Below are 9,892 nucleotides of genomic sequence, written 5' to 3' on the forward strand. Positions count from 1 at the left end.
CAGGAAGTGCTCATGATGAGAGAATATACTCCTGCTGAGCTTATTGGCTTAGCTGCCAAGTTCCAGCAAAAGGCCAGGGAAAGTATCCAGGCATGGTTAGTGCAGTTATGGGATACACTTGATATGTGACCTCGGGCAATTATTTATCTTTTCTGAACTTCAATCTGTAAATAGAGGGCAACTATACTTGTTTTGCAATTTTGTTGTAAGGATTAAATGAGATCAAATATAGAATTTTCAGCATGGTAAGGTTATTATTATTACTATTATTATCTGTATCCAAATTACATCCAAGAGCTGAAGAGTTAGAAGCCATTTAACAGTCCATTTACATGGTTGCTGTAAAAATTCTTTTTCTCTCAATTGTGTGCTGGTCCAGAGCTCTGAAGAAACAATGGAGGGAAAGTGTAACTATCCCTGTTATCATTGTTACCCAGATTGAGATCCTTTCTGCCTAGAATCTAAATTCTATGAGGGTTGGGATTGGGTTTTGTCTCTCTTCCACAGCAGCTAGCTGAGTTTCTGGTATACAGCAGGTGATTAACAAATGTTTCTTTGGCTTTTTTTATTTTCTAGTATTTATTATTTACTGTGTTCCCACCACCATACATGTGTTCCATTTTCTTGCATTATCTTCAAACATAGCATCTCATGTGAACCTCACAGCAATGCTGTAAAGTGAGCTGTATTGTTTTCCTATTACAGAGCTAAAGTAATAAGGCATTGAGCAGTTAAGTTACATGTGGGTCACATAGCAGTGATGGAAGAATTAGGATATGATTCTAGGTAATCTGGCTTCAGAGTCACTCTTCTGCCTCTTGTAGATAAATAATGTAATATTTAGCTTATTGAGTACATATCATGTAAACGCTAAACTCCCTACATGTGTAAACTCATTTCATACTCATTGCAAGAACTGTACATTAGGTGAAATTGGGTTATTAAAAAATGCAAAAGGATGCCTTAGTGTGTGTGGTCTTTGGAAAAATGCCCACATCAGAGGAAAAAATCTACCCATGAAAATTGGATAATCACATGGAGAAGAAAACTGGCTGTGCATCCTGTTACAAGAATTCTTAAATTCTCATTCATTCCTTCATCATTGAATGAGCACCTACTGTGTGTCAGGCGCTGAACTAGATGCTGAAGATACAACAAGGAAGAAGTCAGTCCCTGCCCTGAAGGTCTTTTCTTTCTAGTGGGAGAGGGACACATATACACCTAGTGAACCTAAGGCATATCCAAGCCAGAGCCAGCCGAATTCCTTATGCCAGAACAGGTGGACTTAACATGGCCAGTTTGCACCATCAGAAGCAGCCTAGTAGGAGGTAACCACTGTGCTTATACATAAAATGGATGATTTATGAGTGTCTTTTTGTTGTTGTTTTTGGGGGCAGGGAAGCAAGAAAAACAAATGTGATTTACAAGTATTTGTTGGGTTCACTTATTTTAACATTTCCCATATGCTCAGAAGATAGCATACATGGAATATATTTTCTTGGTTACATACAGAAGGCTCTGGCAGGTTTTCCTATTTATTCCTTGTTATGATGTCTGCTAATATTTGTTATATGTTTGTGCAAAAACTGACAACAACAAAACACATACACACAAGGATGACAATTCAAGTGGTTTCTAGTCCACGTTTTTCTGGGAGTATATTTGCTATAAGGAAGTAAATTAATTCTGTAGGATTAAAAATTACAGACCACTAAGGTATGTAGCACTGCTAATAAGATCTTTGATTTTTAGAGCACTTTGGAGCCCCTCAAGGCTTGCTGTGTACTTATTCATCTCCTGCCCCATATAATGATTTTGGGAAGTTTGCAAAGCAAATAAAATTATGTTCATTTTCAAGGAAACAAAATCTCAGAGAAGCTAAATTACTTGTCTCAGATCAGACTAATAGTAAGTTGCAGAATCATGATTTGAACCAAAATCTTTCTATACAACTTTGTTCCAATGCTGCAGTTATATTGATTTGAATTATGGCCAGAAACCAGTGTTTTAATAATTGTCATATATTTTTGTATCAAAAATTTTACGATTCTAAAAAAAATTCCTCCTAGACAAATGATGCTTTTGGTATTTAAACAGATCCCGCAAGGGCATTAAAAATTTTTTTCCTGCTTCCTACCCATCTATCAATTTAAAAATTGATGCTTTCCTTAGTCTTTTATGGAAATTATGTAAAAAGATTTTCTGGGTGAGTTCACCCAGTTTGCCCAGCTCTTGGCAAGGATTAGGTGTTTCAGACCCATCTACACCTCAGCAGCCTAGCAGTTTGACTGAAACAAACATGGGCAGCTCAAGGTAGGTCCTTCTGTTTTCCACCGTGACAGCCATGAGTGTACCTTGCTGACAGCTCCCCTGTGGATCTTGTTAGTGGGGGTCTGTGCTTGTTCATTTCTTGGCAAGGCACAAGAACAATCTTTCTAATCTTGGCATTGAGTTCTCCAGGAGAGCTGCATGAATATTTATAAGCCATCCACCCAATTTCCTAAGAGGGTAAATATTATGTTAAGTTTTCTTAGCGCATGGGTGCACACACACACACACACACACACCACACACGCACTACTAAAGAGGAGCAGGAGGGAACTTTAGGAAGTGATGGACGTGTTTATGGCCTTAATGCTTTCACAGGTATATATTTATCCTCAAACTCATCATGTTGTGTAAACTAAATACGTACAGATCTTTACATGTCAGTCGTACCTCTCAATAAAGTGGTTTTTAAAAATTAAAAAAAAAAAGAAATACGTGGGCTTCCCTGGTGGCGCAGTGGTTGAGAGTCTGCCTGCTGATGCAGGGGACACGGGTTCGTGCCCCGGTCCAGGAGGATCCCACATGCCGCGTGAGCGCCTGGGCCCGTGAGCCATGGCCGCTGAGCCTGAGCGTCTGGAGCCTGTGCTCTGCAATGGGAGAGGCCACAACACTGAGAGGCCCGCGTACAGCAAAAAAAAAAAAAGAAAAAAGAAAGAAAGAAATACGTGCACTCTTGACAATTCTTTTTCGTTTTCAAAGAAGGAAGGCCACTGCAGTGTCTTCCATCTGTCTCCTTTCTATCTGTAGCCTGGAGCCCCAACTTCTTACCCTTGGATGTTATTAACTATTTCCTGATAGTTTTCCCTGTCTCTGGTCCCTTTCTTCTCTGATCCATTTGCCACATTACAACTGGAGTTATTTTTTTCTCTGGAATCCTAGAACTGATTATATAATTCTCCTACCTAAAAACCTTGGAATGTTTAGTATATCCAAATCAAGATAAAGTCCAAATTTAAGGAATTCAGGCTCCCAGGACACCCCAGTAAATTGACCTTAAATGACCTTTCTGGGTTCATCACCACCACGTCACCTACAGCACTCTGCATTCTAACCACTGTAGCTTTCCTGCCTCTCCTCTATCAAAGCCAACATTCTCACATCACAAATTTTTTCTTGTGTAGTTTCCCAGCCAAGAATGCATTTGGTCACACTCTCTCCCTATAAAAATGTCTTCACTCATTTAAAGTCCAGTTTAACTACTTCCTATTGTCAGTTACTTACCCTGATTATCCTTTAGAATTACATGTCTATACGGTAAGTTGTTACTTGTTCAGATGTTTAACATAAGTTCTTTGTTGCTTTATCAGGTAGCTAACTTGTGTCTATGTCATCCACTAGATTATGAGGGCTGGCTTCCATGGACATGAGTGGCACAGTACCCCGTGTTTAGAAGGACCTCACACTTAGTTGAATGTTATGTTATCACCATCTTGAAAATCTTAAGAATTTTCCAACAAGTGGTCCTGCATTTTCATTTTGCACCGAGTTCTGCAAATATTGTAAGTGGTGCTGTCCATACGGAGAAGGGCTATTTCAGATTCATCTTTATCTGTACCAGCACTATGCCTTTCTCCTAGTTGCTGCCTATTTTAAAATGCTTGTTGGAAAAACCATGAAAACGAGTAGTCAAGTAACTTGCTTAATTAAAACATGTCAAAGCAGAAAATAGGCTTTGAACCCATCCGAGAAGGCTGGCTATCAACGGAAATAAGATATCCCAAGGTCTAGTCTCTATGGCATTAAGTTCCAAGGATTTTCCAAAAACCACATTTACTACTTATTAGGGAGCAACATATTTCTACCAGAAGCAAATAACAGGCTTCAAGATGAAGCTACCTCTGGGACTGCCCAGTGAAGCTCTGATGCATGGGATTGGAGTCACTTTTAAAGATGGGAGGCAATGAATTTCCTTCCAAAAGCTCACAGGATGTGAGAGATTCTTGGCAACTAGCCCACACATTTGGTTTCCTAAGGAATCATCTTCTGATTGTTTCTAGACCAAGTTGCTTCAGGGAGATGGAATAGAATTATTCCTAGAAAGGATTGCCTCTGAGTGAGAATGAGTATTAAGTATAGGAAGCAGGAGGTAGAAATCTGTAAAAAGAACAACCGTTTTATTTCTAAACAGCATAAACATTCCTCTCAGTCATGTCTAAATTACTATCCCCAAGATGAACACAAGGATTTCCCTTTACCTTTCAGAGTGTTTGAAATTTAGTGTTCTTGCTTTCAAGAAAAGGGAATTATTTTTTAAAAGCAATTGCTAATAATTCCGGGTGGTTCTTTAAGAGACTATAAAGATGGTGATTTTTTTCAAAAAAGGGAAAAAAACTAGACTGTTTGGAGGGATACAGAGATTTTGTGTTGCAGTCTGGGGGAAGGAGGCACCATTCAGGAGAGCAAATGTGATCCTGTGATACAGTGGTGGGAAGCAACCATAGACAATATGTAAATGAATGAACGTGACTATTTTCTAATAAAGCTTTATTTACAAAAACTGATGGCAGCCTGGATTTGGCCCTTGGGATGTAATTTGCTGACTCCTGCTCTAGAACAACTGACAATGATACACTGGGAGAAGCTGTACAGAAGTGCTTCTTTTAATACTGTTCATAAGAACAAGGATCTCAAATGGCCACATCACCAGTAGAATGGTTACATATGTTGTTTTATATTCAATCGGTGGAATGCTAGATAGCAGTGAAAAGAAGTGATCTCCAGCCACATACATCAATGTGAACTAATTCTAGACACAGTGTGGAACAAGTTCAATAAGGCACACATAACATTATTCTACAGTTCAGAGCAGGTAAGCCGACTATAACTGTATTTAGGGATACATATAGGGGTGAGGAAAGGAAGGGAATGATTAAGAGAGGCTTGGAGTTACCACCACAGAGGAAGGGAATATGAGAATGGGTCAAGTTCTAGGATCTTCAAGAGTACTAGTCAGATGTATACACTGATGTGTATAAAATTGATGACTAATAAGAACCTGCTGTATAAAAAAATAAATAAAATTAAATAAAATTTTTTAAAAAGAAGGTGGACTTTCTTCTAGTCTTAGGTAGAGTCAAACCTTTTCAAATCTCATGTTTCAGACTCTTCTGATAGAGGATGATAAACTGTCCTTTACACACAGGTAGTTCAAGTGCAGTCGCATAGTACAGAATAGTTTATACATAAAGTCTGAATTCAGAATTAGAGACTGAAGTGTGATCATTCCTTCATCACTCAATCTATCTCCCAAGTCAGTGATTTAAACCCTTATATATAGGCTTCCATGGTGGCACAGTGGTTATAAATCCGCCTGCAGATGCAGGGGACACGGGTTCGAACCCTGATCCATGAAGATCCCACATGCTGCGGAGCAACTAAATCCGTGCGCCACAACGACTGCGCTTGCGCTCTACAGCCCGTGAGCCACGACTACTGACTGCCCCCGCCCCCCCGCCAAAGAAAGAAAGAGTACTAGTCAGTTCCATTTCTTAAGCTGGTAGGTTGAACAGAAATTTATTTATTTCCTTTAAGAAGCAAAGTTCTTCCTCCTCCCCTTCCACCTCCCGGGCTACGGCGGGCGAAGGGCTGAGGGCTGCTGTATTTTGTCCCACGAGGCGACCCCTTCTCCCGCGGAGGTTGCGCGCGGCGGCGGCGGCCGCCATAGCGGTGGTGGCGACGGGGACAGTGGAGCGCTGACCGCAGGCCTGGCCGCCCACCTGCCCCACCCTGTCGCCGGGGGCGGGGAAGAAGCACACACCTTTATAAACGCATTTTTGGGTAAATATATAGTTTAAGATAAAGTAGGGCTAAGTACACTCATCCCTTGGCCGGCGGGGGATTGGTTTCAGGACCCTTCACAGGTACCAAAATCCGAGGATGCTCAAGTCCCTTTTATGCAGTGACACAGTACAGAAGGCGCTCTTTATCTGCTGGTTCTGCAACCGCGGATACGGGGTGCTGACTGTAACTTTTTGAAGGCTTTTTAACTAGGAAGTGGCAGAACTGGGATTTGAACTTCGGTCTCTTTGGCTCCAAAGCTCAAAATCGTTCTACTCACTCCTCGTGTTCCTGGGTTTAAGCCAGTATTATTTTATTGTAGTCCTTGGACTTAATTGCTTCTTTATATCTACCGAGATACTACAAAACAGATTTGTACAGTCTCCATTTCTACCCGAATCAGTGAAGCCTGTCAAGTTAATTGGTTGTGACACTCAGCTTCCAGAATGTGTAATTATCAGCTGTATTGAGTGGGAAGCTCAGATGACAGTTAATAGTACATGTAGACGGAAATCTGTGTGTTGCAGTAACTGAAGAACGAGCCAAGAATGTAACATTAATCAAAACGTCCATATAGTGTACCAGAAAGTTTCTATGTGGAAATGCAAGCCAGAGCGTTTCTTTATCTATAAACATTCCTAATTATAATTCACAGTTAATCTCTGTGCATCTTGTTCTCCTTTGAACCGCAGATATGGAAGACCAGTATATCCAACTGGGCACAGATGGAAAAATATCCCTATCCCAGCTTCACAATGAAACCACTTTTTGTGCTTGACACCTGCAGCAGCTGATAGGTGAATGTGGCTGATCAGTCAGCTAAGCAACTTTTCAAATATGAGCAGCCAAAGCTCTGGAAATAGCATCAGGCACTTGATAATGTGTCAGGAGTTCTTGTACCACAGGCAGTGGGTGGAAGTTTGCAGCCAGACAACTAGAGTTTGTGTTCTGCTTTTGCCACTTGAAAGATACGTGAGAATGAGTATACAGACCTGAGTCTGTATTCTCAGTGGTAAAAATTTGTAAAATAGCTCATAGTTTTAATCCTGGCTGCTCGTTAGAAGTTTTTTTAAAAACCGCCAATACGATGAATGGTTTCATCTGCCCTGGACCAATGACCAGTTTGGGGAGAAGAGGAGAGTCCTGGGTATTGGCATTTTTGGAAAGCTCAATAAATTTTATAAAGTGGATCAGAACTTCTGCCTTATGGATGGCTGTGTGACTCCTGCCCTGGAAGAGAGGACCTTACAAAAGTGTCTGTGTTGTTTCTCTCCTTTATGATGGGAAAGTGACATCCAGAGAGGTGAAGTGACTCAGCCAGTGTCCAAGCCAGTTAAGTAGCAGAACCAACTCTAGACCAAAGGTCTCCTAACCTGTAGCCTTATTATACTCATTAGAGAGACACTGGATCTTCAAGCTGAAAACACCAATGAAACAGTATACCTCCTCACTTTCAAAAATGTCTGGTTTGGGTGATAAATTATATGTTACTTATATGTTAAAAAATGCATTATAGGCAAACAAGTAAAACATACTAAGTGCATGTGTGTGTGTGTGTGTGTGTGTGTGTGTGTGTGTATTTGGGAAGTACTAGCAGTGAGAAATAGGACTTGAGAAGTTTTGAAGAGAACTGGTGTATATTAGTCAGCTTGGGCTGCCATAACAAAGTACCATAGATTGTGTAGCTTAAATAACAAATATTTATTTCTAACAGTTCTGGAGGCCGGGAAGTCCAAGATCAAGGTGCAAACAGGTAGTTTCATTCTGAGGTCTCTTCTCTTGGCTTGTAGATGGTCGTTGTCCTTCTCTGTGCTCATATGACCTCTTTATTTGTGGGAGTGTGGAGAGGGAGAGAAAGCAAGCTTTCTGGTGTCTCTTATAAGGGTAGTAATCCCATCGTGGATGCCTCACCCTCATGACCTCATCTAATTAGGTACTAATTCCATCTTGCAGGTCCCACCTCATGACCTCATGCAACCCTAATTAACCACCCAAAGGCCCCATCTGCAAATACCATTATGTTGGGAGTTAGGGCTTCAATATATGAGTTTGGGGGGGGGGCACAAACATTCAGTCCATAACAAATAGTATGTAAATCTCCTTATTTTCAGAGTGGTTTGCTAGACCAAAAATTATGTCTGTTATCCTGGTCCATGGAATATTATAAAAAATCCTATGTTAGTGATTCTCAGTCTTGGATGTAAATTAGAATAACCTGGGAGCTTTTATATAGTACTAATCCTCAAAACCTCTTCTCCCAATAACTGAATCAGAATCTTGGAAGAGGGTTGGGGACCAGGGTTGAGGATTACAGCCGAGGTTGGGAGCCACTGATCTCTGGGCAGCTGGGCCCTGGAGCAGAAGGAGGTAGTCAGTGACTTGTCACCTAGTGACAAGAAGGAAGTGAGACTCAGATGCCATAAATGTCTGAATAGAAGGGGAGAAGTTTCTCCAAAATCATCGCTCCTAAAAGAGGAAGGATTATGTTCCAGTCCTTACAAAGTTTCTCATGTTATTGGGTACTCTCTCATTTGCTGTGTTTTGTGCGATGTTGATTTTACATCTGTCTTAACGCTATGCAAATTCAGTGGCTTGGGATTGCTTTATATTTAGACATATATGATTTATATTATCACCAGACCTTCCTTTCTTTTCACAACACTCCTTAACTGACACATTAGCAGGTTATGTACCGGTCCACAGACTTTCAGGACCTTGAGCAAGTTACTTCTCCTCCCTGGGCTTCAGTTCTTTTCCTCTCAAAAAATGAGGGCATTGAGCAAGACTAGGGAATTGATAAAATTATAGAAGACCCCAATCGTAGTAACTCTAACTGTACCCTTTTATCTCTTCCACACACATGCCTTAGGCACACCATTTATATCATTTTATTTTTTCTTTATGTTTGCCATTGTTCACTGTGGAAGATTGTATTTTATTCAAAATACTTGCTGCCCCTCCTTGGGGGCAATTATACTTTCTCACCCTACTGAACTCAGGAGTGGATATGAGACCTTGATTTAGCCAATGAAAGGTGGGAAGAAGTGACATGCATCATTTCTGAACAGAAACTTTTAAGAGCCAGCTTGTATTTTTGCAACATCTCTTTTTTTCTTTGCCAGGAAATCATCAATAACCCAGATAGGAAAAGTGACATATAATTTATTGTCCAAACCAGGCAGTTTTGAAAGTGAGAAGATGAACTCTTGAGAGTGAAAAGATAAGCTATTAATAATTACTCTGGGACATAGACATAAGCTAGGACTGTGTTGGATAAACTGGAATGTGGAGTCCAGTTAGAGGCTGCTTTGTCAGCTTGGTTTCTGGAGAGAAGATGGCAGGGAGCAGGGCCAGAGCCGGCCCATAATGGACACACATGAGAGAGAAATCACCCTCTGTAAGTGACTAGGATTTTGGGGTCCATTGTTACTACAGCACAGCTCAGCCAACTGGTAACAGAAGTTTAATCAATACAGCTGATTGATGCAGAAAACTCATTGAAAAGTGGCCTTCTGTTGGCCTGAGTAACTGGGTCGTTCAAGTGACTGCTGAACACTAAAGATATGTTCAGAGGTTTCTGGAGTTACTGGCAGCTTCTTCCAATTTAAAACAAGGAAAGCACTGTCTAAATGGGCCTTCTTATTATGTCCTGGACAGACCAAATTTGAGAGTACCTGCATCGCCCAAAATATCATTCCCAGGGATTTCTTTTGTAAACTGATGTTGATTCATTTGACCAGTTTACTCTGGCCAAAGCTGATAGAATCATGGTAGAGACTCAAATGTG

General features: G+C 40.7%; 1 long non-coding RNA gene across 1 annotated transcript; it reads left to right on the forward strand.

Moving 5' to 3' along the window:
• Positions 1-5,541: 5,541 nt before the first annotated feature.
• Positions 5,542-7,301, forward strand: LOC125964862 (uncharacterized). The gene is made up of 2 exons (XR_007478145.1): positions 5,542-6,105; positions 6,798-7,301. It is a non-coding gene; the product is annotated as an uncharacterized LOC125964862 (long non-coding RNA).
• Positions 7,302-9,892: the final 2,591 nt, after the last annotated feature.

The sequence above is a fragment of the Orcinus orca genome, chromosome 6 (assembly GCF_937001465.1).
Source record: "Orcinus orca chromosome 6, mOrcOrc1.1, whole genome shotgun sequence".
NCBI lineage: Eukaryota > Metazoa > Chordata > Mammalia > Artiodactyla > Delphinidae > Orcinus > Orcinus orca.